Source organism: Gossypium hirsutum, chromosome A13 (assembly GCF_007990345.1).
Source record: "Gossypium hirsutum isolate 1008001.06 chromosome A13, Gossypium_hirsutum_v2.1, whole genome shotgun sequence".
Lineage (NCBI taxonomy): Eukaryota > Viridiplantae > Streptophyta > Magnoliopsida > Malvales > Malvaceae > Gossypium > Gossypium hirsutum.
Window position 1 is genome coordinate 73,393,333 of NC_053436.1, and position 20,850 is coordinate 73,414,182.

A 20,850-nucleotide genomic window follows, 5' to 3' on the forward strand; every position below is an offset into this window, starting at 1 on the left:
TGTTACATTTAGTGGTATCAGAGCCTGGTTACAACAACTTGGCTGTGGATCGGGTCTGAAAATCTTAGAAAAAAAGTTTTTTCTATAGGTTTTTCAAAGATGTTCAAAGTTTTTCTATTGAACGAGGTTAAATCAATAGTTTTAAAAAAAAAGTGTGTTCAAATGAAATCTTTTTATTTTGGGTAAACAAAAACATGGGTTTTTATGGACTGATAAAGAAGTGGCACACTGAATCCCCGGCATCAAGTCTGTAAGTGTTCTTTTTCTGCTTTAAATATTTATATGGAACTGGACTGGAAATAATACTATAGATAGTACTGAGCCTTAGAGATAGTGCTATTGATAAGGTAGTATTAGGGCTACAAAACTGAGACTGTAGCTAAATTATGATTGCGCGAAAATAACTCTGAAACTTTATCTGTTCATAAGACATTCTGTAATAAACAGTGGAAACAGTAAACTAACGTCATAAAATTCATAATCAGATAAATCGATATGAGTTCGAGGGCTACCCGAGAAAGAGGCCATGGTCGAGGCCGAGGTAGTACTCAAGCTAGATCTGCGTCCTCCGAACATATACCAGCTGGCGGGGCACGACCACCACCGGTTAATGAAAATGGGCCGTATGACCGGGCCGCAGGGGATGACGCTTTGTCTCAAGCGATGTTAAGGATTTTGGAAAGGGTTGCTGGAGCTAGCACCGGGATAGTGATAGTAGGATCAGAGTGCGCAGCGGTAGCGTAGTGGGGTAGATGTTAGATGACTACCCTATTAAATGGAAATTTCGAAGACGAAATTTCTTTAAGGGAGGTAGAGTTGTAACACCCTGAATTTGGGCCTAGAAGTTTGGGCCTTGAGCATGGGAGCGGTTGAAGGCAGCTTTTAATATTTTGTTGTGCATGTAAATTTTGTTAATGAAGGCTTGTTTTAGTGGTTAAGTGTGCTGAGAAGTGTTGGAGAAGTCTTGGGTTCAAACCTGGACTCTAGTAAAAATTTAAGGTAGATCAAACCCTGGGTGTAGTAGGTAGGCCTTAAGAATATTGTTGGAGAAATTGTGACACAAAAAGGAGTGTGGTGTAGTGGCAAGGTGACGCCACTTAGGGGACAAGGAAGTGACGCCATAGAGGAAGCAAGGGGTCCAAGGTTCAAGTCTTGGCTCTTGCAATATATTTTGGTTTTTCTTTTCAATAAATCTAGAAGCAAGTAGGTGCGCTTTAAAGTTTAATGTGTTGGATTTATGACACAAATGAGTTGGTGGCCTAGTGGTGATGGCGTGAGTTGGCATATAGGAGGACTTTGGTTCGAATCCCTTGGCATGCAAAGGTTGATTATTTTGCTATGTTGGGATGGCAAGAGTTGGTGTTGAATTTAAACTCTGATGATAGAGGCATCCCACATCGGTAAGCTAACATAGGAGTGGATGCGAAGCTGGCTTTAAATAGAGAGAATTATGAGGAGAGCAAAGGTACCTTTCTTGGCTGATCCCTTTCGCGTTATGGCGTGCTCGTTTGGGTTGGGCATCGGCTAGAAGTGCTCAGAGCGCGGATTAACTCCAGTCTCCTATCAGGTGTGTATTTATCACTACTCTTGTTGTTGGATGGCTACTTCGGGCCGCGATGGGCCGAAAGGGGCCATGTGGGCCCAATGGGCCTACGGGCCCAATTGGATAAGTTGTTTGATTGTGTAGTAAATATTGGACTAGGCTAGGTGAATCGAATATCTGTGGCTAGGTTTGGGCTAAAAGGGCCACACGAGCGTGTGGGCCCATTTGGGCCGAGAATAGGCTTAGGCCCATTCATATTGTTATCCATGTTTAGAATACTTTAGTTTACCAATTACTGAAATGCCCTCGACTTGTAAAATTACCAAAGTACTCCCGATTTACAGAATTACCATTTTACCCTCAGTTTACAGAATTACCATTTTACCCTCAATTTACAGAATTACCATTTTACCCTCAGTTTACAGAATTACTATTTTACCCTCGATTTATAGAATTATCGTTTTACCCTCGATTTACAAAATTACCAAAATACCCCTGGTTTATAAAATTACCAAAATACCCATGGTATGCAAAATTACTAAAATACCCCTGTAGGGTAAAATTACCGAAATACCCTTGTAGGATAGAATTACTATTTTGCCCCTAGGGTGTTAAATGACTATTTTGCCCTTGTGGGAAAGTGACTGACTTGGACTGTGTGATATAGACAACTTTGGAGGAGCAGCGAGGCTTGAAGTGTCGACTTGGATAAGGTTGAATCGTATTATTGGACCCTATGAAGGTAAGCAACTTATGGTCAATAAGGGTTCTTTGGCCGAATAAGGTAGGGTGGATTTTGAGTTTGTTAAGCATAACTTGTATGCTAAAAATGGTGATGAATAATTGTAGGACATCGTAAGGGATCTCAGTAGCAGTCGTCGCGAAACAGGTGTGTACCGAACACCCTTTCTTAGTTCAATTCGACAAAAGCCGAAATGCCGAAATTCTGGCATTTCATAGGCTTGTGGGTATGCGAATGCTCTCAAGACATAGAGTAATTGTTAGATCTAACACCGCAAAGTGGTAAGTAAGTTCGTGTGACATTTTAGCGTACTTCGGAAAAAGGGGCCAGATAGGCCAAAACTGGGCCCAATGGGCTTACGAACCAATATGGGTAAGATATGGGCAAAGTAGCATGTTAGTTAGATGGTGGAACCAAATTGCATAAAACGGCTAAAAAAATTTACTGAAATAACATGTGTAGTTGCATAAGTACGAAATTACCCCTCAGGGCATAAATACCGAAATACCCCTAGGGTTTAAATTGGCTAAACTGCATGATTGAGTAATACTATATTGTACATGATATGCTTTATTAATATCTATTGCATGGGATTAGGTTATTGATGGAGGAAGTATTGAAAGTGGTTCATCCACGTACTGGAGGCTTTGCCTCAACTTACTGATATTTGAGCAGCGTTGCTGCAACTGTGGAGTGTAGGGCTGGGGGGTTGAGATATTCCCCACATGGAGTGTAGGGCTGGTACGGGGCAGTGTAGCGGTTGGTGGGTTGAGTAGTCTCCCCAGATGGGTTTGCATGCATTACTACTATTGTTACCTATGTTACTGAACTGGGCCTATGGGCCACACTGTTATGTAACAAAAAGGGCTAAGGCCTTACTACTGTGTTCTGAAAAGGGCTTTGGTCCACTGTGTACTGTTATCTGAATAGGGCTTAGGCCCAATGGGCTCGAGCTGATTTGGGCTTTCGATGGGTTTCTGTATACACTGAGTTTTCCCAAACTCACCCCTTCCTCTTCCATCCTTCCAGGTGAGCCCTAGTTGGTGGACTTAGAGCTGGGCGGGATTCAGAGTGGCCATGAAGATTGATTGCCGATTTTAAATAAGTTTAGCATTTAATTTGGATTATTTTTATTGTTCTTAAAGTTGTAATAAGGCCTCTCTTTTTAATTAATTTTATTTTGGGGATTATTAAACTGGTTAGCACTAGGGTTCGTTTTATAAAAACTACTTGTTTTTAAAAGATCACGATGACGCACAAAGTTTCCGCAAAGTAAATGTTTTTCCAAGAAAATAAATATTTTAAGAAAATGTTTTTCAACCTTAATCACTTTCTTAAGATGGACATAATCAAACGGTTTTCTCAAAATTATACGAGATGTTAGAGTGTGGCAATGGCGGTGTGCATGTCTAGGATTGGATTTGAAGGGAGCTTGGTACTTAAGCAGTCCGACGGACTAACCTCCTCTTCTTCCTGGTTTCCTACCTGGTGCACAGCTTCCGTTCACTTTAACCTACTTTTAAAAGTGTCTTTTACAACACCAACTAAATTTTTCCAAACTAAGTAATACGGAATGTTTTGAATGCTTCGATGTGGCGCATCAGATCCAGTGATAACGTCTAGGCCGGGTTTGGGATGTTACATTTAGTGGTATCAGAGCCTGGTTACAACAACTCGGCTGTGGATCGGGTCCGAAAAACTTAAAAAAAAGTTTTTTTCTATAGGTTTTTCAAAGATGTTCAAAGTTTTTCTATTGAACGAGGTTAAATCAATAGTTTTAAAATAAAAGTGTTTTCAAATGAAATCTTTTTATTTTCGGTAAACAAAAACATGGATTTTTATGGACTGATAAAGAAGTGGCACACTAAATCCCCGGCATCAAGTCTGTAAGTGTTCTTTTTCTGCTTTAAATATTTATATAGAACTGGACTGGAAATAATACTATAGATAGTACTGAGCCTTAGAGATAGTGCTATTGATAAGGTAGTATTAGGGCTACAAAACTGAGACTGTAGCTAAATTGTGATTGCGCGAAAATAACTCTAAAACTTTATCTGTTCATAAGACATTCTGTAATAAACAGTGGAAACAGTAAACTAACGTCATAAAATTCATAATCAGATAAATCGATATGAGTTCGAGGGCTGCCCGAGAAAGAGGCCATGGTCGAGGTCGAGGTAGTACTCAAGCTGGATCTGCGTCCTCTGAACATATACCAGCTGGCGGGGCACGACCACCACCGGTTAATGAAAATGGGCCGTATAATCGGGCCGCAGGGGATGACGCTTTGTCTCAAGCGATGTTAAGGATTTTGGAAAGGGTTGCTGGAGCTAGCACCGGGATAGTGATAGTAGGATCAGAGTGCGCAGCGGTAGCGTAGTGGGGTAGATGTTAGATGACTACCCTATTAAATGGAAATTTCGAAGACGAAATTTCTTTAAGGGAGGTAGAGTTGTAACACCCTGAATTTGGGCCTAGAAGTTTGGGCCTTGAGCATGGGAGCGGTTGAAGGCAGCTTTTAATATTTTGTTGTGCATGTAAATTTTGTTAATGAAGGCTTGTTTTAGTAGTTAAGTGTGCCGAGAAGTGTTGGAGAAGTCTTGGGTTCAAACCTGGACTCTAGTAAAAATTTAAGGTAGATCAAACCCTGGGTGTAGTAGGTAGGCCTTAAGAATATTATTGGAGAAATTGTGACACAAAAAGGAGTGTGGTGTAGTGGCAAGGTGACGCCACTTAGGGGACAAGGAAGTGACGCCATAGAGGAAACAACGGGTCCAAGGTTCAAGTCTTGGCTCTTGCAATATATTTTGGTTTTTCTTTTCAATAAATCTAGAAGCAAGTAGGTGCGCTTTAAAGTTTAATGTGTTGGATTTATGACACAAATGAGTTGGTGGCCTAGTGGTGATGGCGTGAGTTGGCATATAGAAGGACTTTGGTTCGAATCCCTTGGCATGCAAAGGTTGATTATTTTGCTATGTTGGGATGGCAAGAGTTGGTGTTGAATTTAAACTCTGATGATGGAGGGATCCCACATCGGTAAGCTAACATAGGAGTGGATGCGAAGCTGGCTTTAAATAGAGAGAACTATGAGGAGAGCAAATGTACCTTTCTTGGCTGATCCCTTTCGCGTTATGGCGTGCTCGTTTGGGTTGGGCATCGGCTAGAAGTGCTCAGAGCGCGGATTAACTCCAGTCTCCTATCAGGTGTGTATTTATCACTACTCTTGTTGTTGGATGGCTACTTCGGGCCGCGATGGGCCGAAAGGGGCCATGTGGGCCCAATTGGCCTACAGGCCCAATTGGATAAGTTGTTTGATTGTGTAGTAAATATTGGACTAGGCTAGGTGAATCGAATATCTATGGCTAGGTTTGGGCTAAAAGGGCCACACGAGCGTGTGGGCCCATTTGGGCCGAGAATAGGCTTTAGGCCCATTCGTATTGTTATCCATGTTTAGAATACTTTAGTTTACCAATTACTGAAATGCCCTCGACTTGTAAAATTACCAAAGTACTCCCGATTTGCAGAATTACTGTTTTACCCTCAGTTTACAGAATTACCATTTTACCCTCGATTTACAGAATTACCATTTTACCCTCAGTTTACAGAATTATTATTTTACCCTCGATTTATAGAATTATCATTTTACCCTCGATTTATAGAATTATCATTTTACCCTCGATTTACAAAATTACCAAAATACCCCTGGTTTGTAAAATTACCAAAATACCCATGGTTTGCAAAATTACTAAAATACCCCTGTAGGGTAAAATTACCGAAATACCCTTGTAGGGTAGAATTACCATTTTTCCCCTAGGGTGTTAAATGACTATTTTGCCCTTGTGGGCAAGTGACTGACTTGGACTGTGTGATATAGACAACTTTGGAGGAGCAGTGAGGCTTGGAGTATCGACTTGGATAAGCTTGAATCGTATTATTGGACCCTATGAAGGTAAGCAACTTATGGTCAATAAGGGTTCTTTGGCCGAATAAGGTAGGGTGGATTTTGAGTTTGTTAAGCATAACTTGTATGCTAAAAATGGTGATGAATAATTGTAGGACATCGTAAGGGATCTCAGTAGCAGTCGTCGTGAAACAGGTGTGTACCGAACACCCTTTCTTAGTTCAATTCGGTAAAAGCCGAAATGCCGAAATTCCGGCATTTCATAGGCTTGTGGGTATGCGAATGCTCTCAAGACATAGAGTAATTGTTAGATCTAGCACCGCAAAGTGGTAAGTAAGTTCATGTGACATTTTAGCGTACATCGGAAAAAAAGGGGCCAGATAGGCCAAAACTGGGCCCAATGGGCTTACGGACCAATATGGGTAAGATATGGGCAAAGTAGCATGTTAGTTAGATGGTGGAACCAAATTGCATAAAACGGCTAAAAAAATTTACTGAAATAACGTGTGTAGTTGCGTAAGTACGAAATTACTCCTCAGGGCATAAATACCGAAATACCCCTAGGGTTTAAATTGGCTAAACTGCATGATTGATTAATACTATATTGTACATGATATGCTTTATTAATATCTGTTGCATGGGATTGGGTTATTGATGGAGGAAATATTGAAAGTGGTTCATCCACGTACTGGAGGCTTTGCCTCAACTTACTGATATTTGAGCAGCGTTGCTGCAACTGTGGAGTGTAGGGCTGGGTGGGTTGAGATATTCCCCACATGGAGTGTAGGGCTGGTACGGGGCAGTGTAGCGGTTGGTGGGTTGAGTAGTCTCCCCAGATGGGTTTGCATGCATTACTACTATTGTTACCTATGTTACTGAACTGGGCCTATGGGCCACACTGTTATGTAAAAAAAGGGCTAAGGCCTTGCTACTGTGTTCTGAAAAGGGCTTCGGTCCACTGTGTACTGTTATCTGAATAAGGCTTAGGCCCAATGGGCTCGAGCTGATTTGGGCTTTGGATGGGTTTCTGTATACACTGAGTTTTCCCAAACTCACCCCTTCCTCTTCCATCCTTGTAGGTGAGCCCTAGTTGGTGGACTTGGAGCTGGGCGGGATTCAGAGTGGCCATGAAGATTGATTGCTGATTTTAAATAAGTTTAGCATTTAATTTGGATTATTTTTATTGTGCTTAAAGTTGTAATAAGGCCGCTCTTTTTAATTAATTTTATTTTGGGGATTATTAAACTGGTTAGCACTAGGGTTCGTTTTATAAAAACTACTTGTTTTTAAAAGATCACGATGACGCGCAAAGTTTCCGCAAAGTAAATGTTTTTCCAAGAAAATAAATATTTTAAGCAAACGTTTTTCAACCTTAATCACTTTCTTAAGATGGACATAATCAAACGGTTTTCTCAAAATTATACGAGATGTTAGAGTGTGGCAATGGCGGTGTGCATGTCTAGGATTGATCCGAAGAGAGCTTGGTACTTAAGCAGTCCGGCGGACTCACCTCCTCTTCTTTCTGGTTTCCTACCTGGTGCACAGCTTCCGTTCACTTTAGCCTACTTTTAAAAGTGTCTTTTACAACACCAACTAAATTTTTCCAAACTAAGTAATACGGAATGTTTTGAACGCTTCGATGTGGCGCATCAGATCCGGTCATAACGTCTAGGCCGGGTTTGGGGTGTTACATTATGTTTTCTGATTTTATCAGTCGGAGGGCTTATTTAATATCATCGGATCAATAACTTAAGGTATTACAAGTGTTTGAGGAGGATTAGGCGAGGGTGGAGGTTGTTGAGCAGCCGAATTTGTACGGATATATTACGTGAACCATTCATTCATAATCTAGAAGAAGGCTTTCTTAGGCTCTCCCTCTTGGCGACTCGTAATAGGTCTAGAATCAGATTGCACTGCCCCTTGAGCGGGAGCGGGTGCATTATTTTCTACATCATCAGCTATGGCTCTTTCGGGATCCATTTACTATATAAAAACACATTTTTATTATCAGGATTCATCACACTATTGCAGTTTAATATATATGGCATGTACAACTAGACTCTCACTAGCTACGTTAGTCCTAGAATCGACTAAACCATAGCTCTGATACAAATTAAATATAACACCCCTAACCCGTATCCATCGCCGGACTAGGGTTAAGAGGTATTACCGGACATATCGAAACATTTTATGATCAATTCAGAAACATCATCCACATATTATAGCATCATAGTCAAACATCATCACAAAGTCTCTTATTTAGGTCAACGAGACCTTAAACATGCTTTAGGAAGGGGTCGGGACTAAATCAAGCACATATAAAATTTCCAAACACTTAGAAGAATTTCATGAAATCACAGGTCACACGTCCATGTGCTACCAGACACGCCCGTGGAGCAGGCTGGGTGAAAACAGGGCATACATGCTGACTTGGGTCATACAGCAAACCACATACCCGTGTGCTAGGCCGTGTGCCATTTAGGGGGTATACTGATTTATGTCACACGGTCAGTCACACGCCCATATGTGAATCAGTGTGACACACGCGGCCAGTAGACACACCCGTGTGTTTAGGCTATGTCAAACCTGTAGGGTATACTGACTTAATTCGAAAGGGTACCCCAAGGGACACACGACCGTGTATCATGACCGTATGTCACACACGGCTAAACACACGCCCGTGTCTCTACCCGTGTGGACAAAAATAGGCCATTTATAAAGCCAATATGCCACCCAAAAAGGTCATCCTACAAGTAACAATCAAAGCATAATTCATGACCAAATGGAAACCAAAACCATACCTAAACATGCATAATTCAATCCATGATATCACCAATCAATTTCATATCAAAGCATATCAATTTCATGTGCTAAAATCATACCAGTCCATTTGTCTTAAACAAAATTTAACCAAACTCAAAATCATATCAAAACCTTACCATTTCAACTACCAAAACATACCAAGATGACCATTCAAACAAGACCATATATATACATAAATTATATAATTTTTGCATCACATAGTCTATACCAAAACAAATCCCATAGTCTGAATCATATTCATGCCATATCACATTGCAAGAAATACAAATAACACTTATCATAACATCACTAGCCTATACATGCCATATATTAATATTTACAACATCAAAAGTACAAAAATATAGTTTATTAGTGTGGCAACGATCCTTGATTATCCCCGAGCTCAAGATAGCTTCGATATATAGCTCAATTGTTCATAATCACTGATAAGCCGTAATTTATACATATTTTTATCCCATGCTTAGCACATTTATGGATGATTTCTCCCTAGATTTGGTGAATTAGATACTTCTAATTCTTTAATTTCATGTTTTATACTTAGGTGAGCACAGGAGAGTAAAAGGAACGAGAAACGAGCTGAAAACAGAGAAAATAGGCCAACATGGGAAATCAACACGGCCTGGACTTCCTTACACGGGTAGACTACACACCCGTGTCTTTTTGGCAGAATCGAGCACGACTTACACTGGTAGACCACACGCCCATGCCTATTTAACAACCTTGAACACAGATTGAAGAAATCGCACACGGGCGTGTCACACGGGCGTGTCCCTGTCGAGCCCAAGTCTAATTCTATTTAGAAAAGGGCAGTCTTTAGGGCTTTTAGGCATTCTAAAGCCTATTTAAACACACGAGAGGAGGACTAGAAGACACACACAGAGTAGGAGGTAAGGAATTACTCAAGGAAAGCTAATTGATCTATCTCAAAAGCCAGATTCATTGTCAAGACTGAAGATCTCCCTTCAATTTCCTTTAGGAGTTTTGGGTTTTCTTTATGTTTTGTTATCCTTATTCTTTTGAGATGTTTTCTTCCATAATTATGAACTAAACCCCTAAATACCTAAGGGGAATGATAAATATTTGGCTTGTTCTTAATTATGTGTTCTTAATTTTTGTTTTAATATTCCAGGATATTGATTCAAGTTAATGCGCTTATTCAGAGGAGAGAAAGTCCCTGTCTAAGAGTAAATTTGTCGTAATTAAGCGAAGTTGATTGCACGCCTAAAGATAGGGTGACAAGATTTTGCTGGATTAGGCTGAAACCTAATAAGGGAGTCCATAGATTGAGTTAATGCAACACTAGGGTGTTAATTAGAAAGAGATTTCAATTAGGGAGTCCATAGATCAAGTTTTCCCAAAAGCTTTTCCCTAATTTTCTCTCTGTGCATCCTTAGTTTAGTTAATTAGTTTAGATAAACAAATCACTTAATTTTTAGGCTAGATAATAAAAAGAAAGTAATTACTAGTACTCTTGGTTCCTTTGGGTTCGAAAATCTGGTCTTGCTAATGCTATACTACTATTCGATAGGTACACTTGCCTTCATCATGATAATAGTTAGTTTCAAGAACGGTCAATTATAAATTTTTAAAACTTATCGCGACTAGTATATCAAGTTTTTGGCACTGCTGCCAGGGAACTAAGATATTAGGAACACTCAATTTTTATTTCTTTAGCCATTTTACTTTATTTGCAATTTAAATTTTTATTTTAATTTCTAATTTTCTCTTTTATTCGCTTCTGGCAGGTTTTAATAGTTTAGACTAGAAGAAACTCGTAGGGACCATTACTTTTTGATAGTGAGATCGATCACACAGCTCGTAAAAATCGAAGAGAAATAAGGCGAAGCTTAAGATACACAGAGGAAGGGCAAGAGGACGATATTCAAACCATAACTGAGGAGATGGCTGAAAATTAAGAAAATCTGCTACCTCTTGCGATTGTTGCTGGTCCAATAAATCAAAATCCTGCTCTGCGCACTATGTATGATTATGCTAAACCAAATTTAACAAGAAATGAGTCAAGTATAGTTAGGCCTAATATTGCTGCAAATAATTTTGAACTGAAACCTAACACGATTCAAATGATACAGCAATTTGTTTAGTTTGATGGTTTGCAGGATGAGGATCCAAATAATCACTTGGCGAATTTTCTAGAGTTTTGCAACACATTTAAAATCAATGGCGTTTCTGACGACGCCATACCCTTCGTTTGTTTCCCTTTCCACTGAGGAACAAAGCTAAATAGTGGTTGAACTCGTTACCACGAGGGTCAATCACTACTTGGGAATAAATAACTGAAAAATTTTTACTTAAATATTTTCCGCCGGCTAAAACGGCTAAGTTGAGGAATGACATCTCTTGTTTTTGTGCAGATGGATATAGAAACGCTCTATGATGCATGGGAGAGATACAAGGATCTTTTGAGAAGGTGCCCTCACCATGGGTTACCACTTTAGCTACAGGTTCAGATGTTCTACACCGGTGTGAACCCTTCAACGAGGCAACTCATCGATGCCGCCTCCGATGGAACTTTGAACAACAAAACACCTGAAGCAGCTTACGAATTTATTGAAGAGATGTCACTGAATAACTATTAGTGGCAAGTTTCGAGGACAAAGTCGACGAAAGCGGCCGGTGTTTTCAACCTCGATGCGGTTACTATGCTATCTAACCAGGTAGAACTCTTGAATAAAAAGATTGACGGTTTGTGTGGTTCTACTCAGGTACATCCAGTTATGAGGTGCGATTCAAATGGAGGAGAAACACACACGAAATATCAATCCTTCAGCCCCAACACCAATGAGGAACAAGTCCATACATGGGTAACAATAATTCTAGATCTTAAAATAACCCATACAGTAATACCTATAATGCAGGTTGGAGGAACCATCCCAATTTCTCGTGGAGTGGTCAAGGAAATCAAATGCCACAACATCATACGGCTTTTCAACAACCACCTTACCAACAGGAAAAGAAGCCGAGCCTTGAGGAGATGCTATAAAAGTTTATCTCGGTGTCGGAAACTAGCTTCCAAAATACTGAAACAACACTTAAGAATCAATAGGCGTCAATCCAAGGGCTTGAAACTCACATAGGCCAAATCGCCAAATTGATTTCTGAACGACCACAAGGTAGCCTACCGAGTAACACTAAATCTAACCCAAGGGAACAACTCAACGCAATTACCATCCAAGACAAGGAAGGGTTAGTTGAACCTGAACCAGAACCGAGGCAAGGAATTGTGGTAAGTAAAGGTAAAAGTGAGGTAGACCACAGTGAGCAGAAATCGGTAAGTAAAGAGTACAAACCATGAGTGCCATACCCCAATGCGACAAGGAAAGACCGCACAGATGAACAATTTGGTAAATTCCTTAAACTATTAAAGAAATTACACGTTAACTTACCATTTATTGAAGCTCTTTCGTAAATGCCAAACGCAGTCAAATTCTTAAAGGAGCTTTTAGCAAATAAATGAAAGTTGGATGAGGTGTCGCATGTGGAGTTAAATGTTGTTTGCTAAGCCATTCTAAGAACAAGCTTGTCAACAAATTGAAAGATTCAGGGAGTTTTACGATTCCTTGTTTAATTGGTAGCTTAAATGTTAAAAATGCTTTGGCTGATTTAGGGGCTAATATTAATGTCATGCCTTACAAAATGTTTAAACAACTAGGTCTTGGGAAACCCAAACAAACTAGGATGAGTATTCAGTTAGCCGATAAAACTATCAGATTTCCTAGAGGTATCATTGAAGATGTACTTGTAATAATTGATGAATTTATATTCCCGATCGATTTTGTTGTTCTAGACATAGAAGAGGGTAGTGACACACCTCTAATTCTAGGAAGGCCCTTTTTAGCAACTGCTAGAACCATTATTGATGTTGGTACAGGTGAACTCACACTTCATGTGGGTGATGACTCAGTTACTCCTCAAGCTCGTAATCCTATTAATACTGACCATGTGGTGTAACCTTCTTTACAGGAAACACGTTCGAAGAGCACACATGAGCCTTGTTCAAGTACCAATAAAGAACCCATCTATAAAGAACGAAGGCTACAAATCAAGGAACTAGATGAATGACGAACACATAAACCAAGGACACACGATGAACCAAAACCACGCCATGACGAGCTCAATATTTCACCAAATCAACTAAAGGTTGGAGAAAAAGTACCACTAGATACAGCTAACCCTCGTATTGCCACTCATGAACGTAACGGAGCAATCCTTCTTATGGTACTCAGCATTTTTCCATACGGTACAATCGAGGTAATTCATCCCAAATTTGGCACTTTTAAGGTAAATAGTACTCATTTAAAACCTTATTTTGATGAAATTGATAGTAGGGATGATGAGTGTAAACTCTTCGCACCACTATGATCACGCAAAAAGAGAGGTAAGTCGAGCTTAGACTCTAAATAAGTGCATCTCGGGAGGCAACCCCGAGCACTAACAGTATTGATTTCTTTAAAATTTTAGTTTTTAACATCTAATCACTAACTGAGTCCTTGAAACACAGGTTTTCTAATCCATACAGCCAGGCACACAGGAGTGTCTTAGGCCGTGCTCACACCACAAGCAGAGACACGGCCGTGCGATATGGCCGTGTGAAAATAAGACAGAATTTTTCCCCAACACGGGATGCGATAAGTTGCCACGAACGTGCGACGTGGTCGTGGGTGAGTCTGTCAAAACAACACTGGTGTGTTGTTTAGAAACTGTGGTTGAAACTGAAAATTTAGCACAGGTGTTCGACATGCCCGTGCCCACCGCCCGTGCTCAAGACTAATAAAACAACACGGGCGTGCGCCTATACACACGGGAAGAAGTGAACGAAGTAGGACATGGTCGTGTGCACCAACACGCCTAAAGGACACGGGCGTGGGACGAATTTTAGACGCACCCAAATTTCAAAATCACGATAAACATGGGCTACAATAAGGCACGGCCGTGTGCCCCAAAATCTATATAAACTCCTCACTATTCATCATCCCCTTCCTCAAAATCCCTAACCCTAGCCGCTGTAACTCCTTCACACGCCCTTCCTACCACGCCCGTGCACCGACTACAACACCACCATCGACGACCCAAGCTCCTCCCTCTATGAATCTCTTGCATTTGTTCGTTCTTTTCTCTTCATTTCGTTTACTAATTTGATTTTTCTTGTTTTATTTTGACTGGTAATCTTTATATTTCTAATAATAGCAATGCTTATACCCTTTGTTTCTTGCTAATCTAGTTGATGAATTATGGTAAATTCATTCTTGTGTTGCCATGGGCTTCAATCTATTTCCCATATTATCATTCCCATATGCATCCATTCACTAGGCATTATTCTAATATTCTTATTTTTAGTAATGACTTAAAATATCTGATTGGGCTATCTTTCAGTATAATTGTTTTTAGTACATGACTCTTATGAAGTATCTCTATTTAGTTCTAACATGCATTGCATATTTGTCCATGCTATTGTTGGGGAGTAATTTTATTTTTATTTCGTCTTGCCATTGTAGATATCATGTCACATCGTGGTAAGAAAATTGTTGACCCCGCCTTGAAGAAGAGGAAAGGAGCAGCATCATCATTGGGCCCTACCGCAGAAATTAGACACCCATTCCTCTAGTTTCCCTTGGGACCCCAGGAGGAACTTTTCCAGATATTTCAGGCCCGACCCTTAGGTGCGGGCCGCTGCATTGATTGGACCGCACACTAACAAATCCAACAGGCTGACGTGGTCCGAGCTCTTCTGATGACTGATCTGTGGGAGCTCTTCTTTAATATCATCAAGCCGACGTACTTCGAGCTCACACTGGAACTCTATTCAACATTCCACTTTCAAACCGTTATGACAGAGTTTGATGATCCAGGAACTGTCCAGTTCCGCCTCGGTGGCTTGGTTCGCCAGTTGAGTGTACCTGAGTTTGGAATTGCACTGGGGCTATATACGGAGGAATTCATGGACGACAACAAACTCAACACCCTCCATCGCCACATCCACCACTCTCATTTGAAATGCTGGAAAGCCTTAGTCCCTGCCTCGGCCACCTACGACATATCCCTGAGGTATTTACACCCCATCTTGGCCCACACTCTGACAGGACGGCGAGAGAATACCGACGTCGTCAACACTCATGACGCCTACTATTTATGGAGTATGGCGCATGGGCACGTCTTCGACTTTTCCTATTTCATCGCCCTTGCCATTCGCCATCAAACGGAGCGGCATAGGAAGGGGGTCATCTCCATTGGCCCCTATGTGATGCACGGCACTTCGGGCTCCTTAAGACGGTGGCGCAAGCATCCTCCCCCACTCTCATCGATCAGATGTCCCTACAGGGCATCTCAAGTATGCTACACATGAGGATGATAGAGTGACGATGTGGAGTTGATCCTCCCCAGTACCGCCTCATCCAGTCAGTCGAGCAGGAGGACTCCGAGGACATTACTGAAGATGTCCCTCCACGACACGAGGACCCACCGTCTCAGCCACCAACCACCCATCGTCCAGTTCATGCGGCGACTTCATACTCTGACATCACTGAGCGCCTTACTCGATTTGAGTAGCAGTGCTTTCAGCGCTTTGATCACATTGATGCTACTCTACATCAGATTTGTCAGCACCTTCACATCTCATTGCTACTAACACCTCGCGAACCATCTGGTGATGACAATACTTAAAGACTTTTTATTATTTTTATGTTTTTACTTTTATCATTTTAAAACTACTTTTTATTTTATTTTTCTTTAATTTTCTTTTTATTTCATCCTTAGGTTTTATAATTTATATTGAACAATTTATGCTTTCAGCTATTTCTTTTCAAGTAATGATGCTTCTTTATATTTCCTAAAGAGTTCTTGATTTTATCACAGTTATTAAGAGCTCCAAAGCTCATCATCACTTAGGAACTTAAAACTCCACTAAAAAAGGTTCTCCACAACTATCAAGTCCTACCTGACCACCACGATAACCTCTTCGCTGGACACTGTGGTTGTGGAACCCAACCTCTACCACCACCGGAGTATCCTCCTCCAATCTTATCATTGCCTTGGTCGATTATTCTCCATAACTCCAATTCATGGAGTCCATTCATCATTCAGGAAGTTTCATTTCTCTCCCTTTCTTACGATCTTATATCTATATCGTCGTAAATCTAACTTTGTACATTGAGGGCAATGTACATCTTAAGTGTGGGGGGGTTGTTTACATCTTTATTAGAAAAATCCCTAAATTTTGTCTTATTCTCATGTGATCTTCTTATATCAGTATTAGAATGAATTCTGATTAATTTATGATCTTTATTGATATGTCTTGAATTAAAACATAGGCATTCATGCATTGATGGTTTAAACTTTAAGGAATTAGAGAATCAAGCATGATAAGTTGATTTTTGAGTTTTAAAAATTTTTAGGTAGGTTCCCCAAGTTCAGGTATTATCTTGAGTTGAAATTCACAGGTTTAACAACAAAAAGCCATAATTTTTGTGAGATCTTGAACCTTTAAGAGCATCTATTATTTCTTTCATGCTCACTTTTATTGTTGCTTTGAGTGCGTCAATCTTGATTTGTTATTCTAGAACTTGCTTGATTATGCATGTCAAGACCACACCATTTGATTTGATATGACAAGATGATAAAGGCACTTAGGTTTAAGCCACTCACTCCATAAAAGCCTACCTTCACAATTAACCCTTAGTGAACCCCCTTGAGCCCAATCACCCATTCATTGATTTACCCGTAATATTAACCCATAACCCATTATTGTTGAAATCCCCTAAATTAATTTGATCCCTATTTTTGTCGAGATTTGATTTGAATAAATTGCTTAACTATATTTTATTTTTGATAGATAGCCTATGTTATTTGACTTGTTCTTAAAAACAAATACAATACATACATATATATTAGTAGTAATTCGTTGTTTTTCATCTTAAGTGTTTAATTCTATATTCTGAGAAAAAGCTCACTTGTATTCGATTGATAACTAGTTATTTTTCTAGTTAGGAAAATTTTCAATTCAATCTCGATTCTAACATTTTCTTTCAAATTGTGACCACACCCCTTAACCAAAGCCACGGTACAACCCTCTAAAGACCTTTTGATTGATGTATCATCTCAATATATAGTGGTGGAGATTTGATTTTCATGCAAGCCTATGGTAATAACTTTTCATATTGACTAATGAGTGCTTCATTTATTGTCCTTAAACACCTCGAGTGATTTGAGTAAATCTTTAGTGAGGATGTTAAACTTTGTGATATTTTGAATCAAAGGTAATCACTTAGATGAGGGGAGACACATATGTTTTCGTGATAAAATGCTCAACTTGGAATGTTTGAAACTTTGATGTTCTTCTAGTTGAATTCTCAATGTATGATTACTTATGGTTTATTTTGAGATATTATTGATAGGGATTATAAGTTGAGAAGAATTTATTTAGATTGTGAGTTGAGGATTTTACTTGAGGTTAAACAAACGCTTAAGTGTGGGGGTATTTGATAAACCGTAATTTATACATATTTTTATCCCATGCTTAGCACATTTATGGATGATTTCTACTTAGATTTGGTGAATTTGATGCTCCTAATTCTTTATTGTCATGTTTTATACTTAGGTGAGCACAGGAGAGTAAAAGGAACGAGAAACGGGCCGAAAATGGAGAAAATGGGCCAACGTGGGAAATCAACACGGCCTGGACTTCCTTAAACGGGTAGACCACATGCCCGTGTCTTTTTGGCAGAATCGAGCACGACTTTCATGGGTAGACCACGTGCCCATGCCTATTAATAGCCTTGAACACGGACTGAATAAATCACACACGGGCGTGTCATACGGGCATGTCCCTGTCGAGCCTAAGTCTAATTCTATTAGGAAAAGGGCATTCTTTAGGGCTTTTAGGCATTCTAAAGCCTATTTAAACACACGAGAGGAGGATTAGAAGACACACACAGAGTAGGAGGCAAGAAATTACTCAAGGAAAGCCAATTGATCCATCTCAGAAGCCGGATTCATCATCAAGACTGAAGATCTCCCTTCAATTTCCTTCAGGACTTTTGGGTTTTCTTTATGTTTTGTTATCTTTATTCTTTTGAGATGTTTTCTTCCATAATTATGAACTAAACCCCCTAAAACTTAAGGGGAATGAAACCTAAGACGGATCTTGTTATTATTATTTGAATTGTATGATAAATATTTGGCTTGTTCTTAATTATGTGTTCTTAATTCTTGTTTTAATATTCCAGGATATTGATTCAAGTTAATGCGCTTATTCAGAGGAGAAAAATTTCCTGTCTAAAAGTAAATTTGTCGTAATTAAGTGGAGGTCATTGCACACCTAGAATAGGGTGACAAGATTTTCCCAGATTAGGGTGAAACCTAATAAGGGAGTCTATAGATAGAGTTAATGCAACACCAGGGTTTTAATTAGAAAGAGATTTCAATTAATCAACCTAGGGTTAGATGTTTTTAGTCTCGAGAGAGATAATAATATAACTTAGGGATTTCTACGGATCAAGTCAAATGAATAAATCGTCTGATGTAGAGTCAAATAACAAGTGAAGTCTAGGTGGATTTTTCCTTGGGTATTGTCTTAATCAATCGAGTTTTCCTAAAAGCTTTTCCCCAATTTTCTCTCTATGCACCCTTAGTTTAGTTAATTAGTTTAGATAAACGAATCCATTAATTTTTAGGCTAGATAATAAAATGAAAGTAATTACTAGTACTCTTGGTTCTTTTGGGTTCGACAATCCGGTCTTGCTAAAGCTATACTACTGTTCGATAGGTACACTTGCCTTCATCGTGATAATAGTTAGTTTCAAGAACGGTCAATTATAAATTTTTAAAACTTATCGCGATGAGCATATCAATCACTTGCTTATAAACACATCACATTTTTATATAGTTCACATATCATCAGTTATAACATACTCACATTTCATTCTTGAATAACATGTAAATTTCATACGTACTTGAATCAGATATTCATTCACATATTATTTTCTTCCTCGATAATGCTCGTTGAACCGTTCAGAAGCAATAAGGATACTCGGATAACTCAGAAAGCTCGTACAGTGCCAACGTCCCAGAAGTGGTCTTACATGTAATCAAATATCATTACCACTATCCTAGATAGAGTCTTACACGAAATCATATACGATGCCGATGTCCTAGACATGGTCTTACACTTAAATCTCAAGTCGATGCCAACGTCCCAAACGTGGTCTGACACGATATCACACCTTGAAATCCTATGTCATGACATATGTATCCTATATTATTCCTATGGTTCGTACGGGGCTTTCGGATGTTGTAACTTTGTTGATACTTTCTCGGATTCAATTATTCAGCTCTCATAGCTATTCAATACATTTCCACAAAAATAAAACATATATTATTCAATTGAAATACGTTTATTTGCATATGAACTTACGTCGAAAATGAGAACGACTAAACAAGTCGATTATTCTACAACCTTTGACTTTTCCCAATCTAATTTCGAATTCTTACATTTTTGATCTATATAAATTCAAATTTCACTAATTTAATCACACATTTATTCATTTCAATCCAAAAACACATAATTAGGGCATTTTACACTTTAGCCCATGAAATTTCACATTTTGACATTTTAGTCCTTATTTCATAAAATCACAAAATACACATAATTTCACATTTCTCATGCTTAGCCGAATTTTTATATAGTCTTTAGCAGTCCATAACTTTCACTTATTTCACATTTTAACCCTTCAATTTCTTATTTTCACAAATTAACCCATAATAATCAAATTCATCAAAAATCCTAATACAAAACATATTAACCCAACACATATCTTTCATTTTTCATCAATTAACAACACAAAACTCATGGATTCATCCATGGCATATCTCAAAATCATCATCAAATTCAAAAATTCAAGCATGGGCTAGCTAGAGTACTAAGCAACAATCACAAAAACATAGAAATCATCGAAATCGGAACAAAAATCACATACCAATTGAGTCTTGCAAGTGCCGAACTTTTTAAGCTTCATGCCGTAATATTTCTTCTCCATTTTTGGTTGTAGCAAGGATGAATGAATCAATTTTAACCTTTTTTATTTAATTTAACTTAAATTACAAAATGACATTATTAACCTTAATGATTTAATATTAAAATTCCATTAACTATAGGCATATATGTCCATCCATTAATTCAATGGTTTAATAACATCATAAGGACTTCCCAATTAATAAGCCATAGCAAGTTGGCACTTTAACAAATAGCTAGCCACTTTTACATTTTACGTGATTAAGTCCTTTTATAAAATCGAGCACACAAACGATAAAATTTTCACACGAAATTTTCACACATATCATATATCATGCTTTAAACACAGAAAATAATATTAAAATATTTTTCTAACTTGGATTCGTGGTCCCGAAACCACTATTCTTACTAGGGTCTAAACTGGGCTGTTACAAGTATTCTATCCGATTGAGAATCATGAGATACATATTCGTGCTAAAAATCCTTCCAATCGCTATTCACATTTTTCCTAAGTATCGGGATTGACAATCATCCCTTAAAGTTAACTCGATTTCAAGTCAAAAAGTACACGTTGGGTTGGAGTCATGTTTGCTGACAGTTGGAGAGACGAATCGGTCATGCTGTATTCAGTTCTTTAAGAACAAATCAAGGAAGAAAGGATTAGTTTTAAATGACCCACGCGGTTGATGCTGTTATTTTGATGTGGATTCTTCAGAGCGCAAGGCTACCGGAGTCTTGAATTGGGAACACGTGTATCTTGGTTAGATAATCGATAAGGGTTGGTTTGTAGGTCGTACTGGGACTAACTACGAAAGGAA

General features: G+C 39.0%; 1 long non-coding RNA gene and 1 other non-coding gene across 2 annotated transcripts; one reads left to right on the forward strand and one right to left on the reverse strand.

The window, feature by feature from the left end:
* The first annotated feature begins 1,158 nt into the window (after positions 1–1,158).
* LOC121212740 (uncharacterized) lies at positions 1,159–6,384 on the forward strand. Its single transcript, XR_005908117.1, has 3 exons — positions 1,159–1,567; positions 6,160–6,234; positions 6,342–6,384. It is a non-coding gene; the product is annotated as an uncharacterized lncRNA (long non-coding RNA).
* Positions 6,385–11,347: 4,963 nt separating this feature from the next.
* On the reverse strand, positions 11,348–11,455 carry LOC121213036 (small nucleolar RNA R71). The gene has a single exon (XR_005908405.1). It is a non-coding gene; the product is annotated as a small nucleolar RNA R71 (small nucleolar RNA).
* Positions 11,456–20,850: the final 9,395 nt, after the last annotated feature.